A 375-nucleotide genomic window follows, 5' to 3' on the forward strand; every position below is an offset into this window, starting at 1 on the left:
TATAGAATGGAGTACTTCATCATTGCCAAAGATTATCAAGCTTGGAAGCAAATTGAAAATGGTCCACGCATGATAAAGAAAGAAATGGCCAATTGGACTTCAGACAATTTAGACTTGATCAAACTTAATGAAAAGTATTCAAATCATGTTAAGGCAGATCATACGTAACAGAATATTAAAATTTTAATCCCCTAAGCCATGGTCACTTTAATTGAAACTAATATAGAAAACACACAATAGAAAGTTTTTGACATGCCTAAAAGTTTGATGTTTTCATTTTTGACTTTTGTACACCAATTAAGACTTATTAAACTATAGTAGCCCAATTGCCTTGCCTTAAGTGGTGATCCACACAGTGATTTGCCAAAATCTCTT

The sequence above is a fragment of the Theobroma umbraticum genome, unplaced genomic scaffold (assembly GCF_002168275.2).
Source record: "Theobroma umbraticum cultivar Fairchild unplaced genomic scaffold, ASM216827v3 scaffold_86.0, whole genome shotgun sequence".
In the NCBI taxonomy this organism is placed as follows: Eukaryota; Viridiplantae; Streptophyta; class Magnoliopsida; order Malvales; family Malvaceae; genus Theobroma; species Theobroma umbraticum.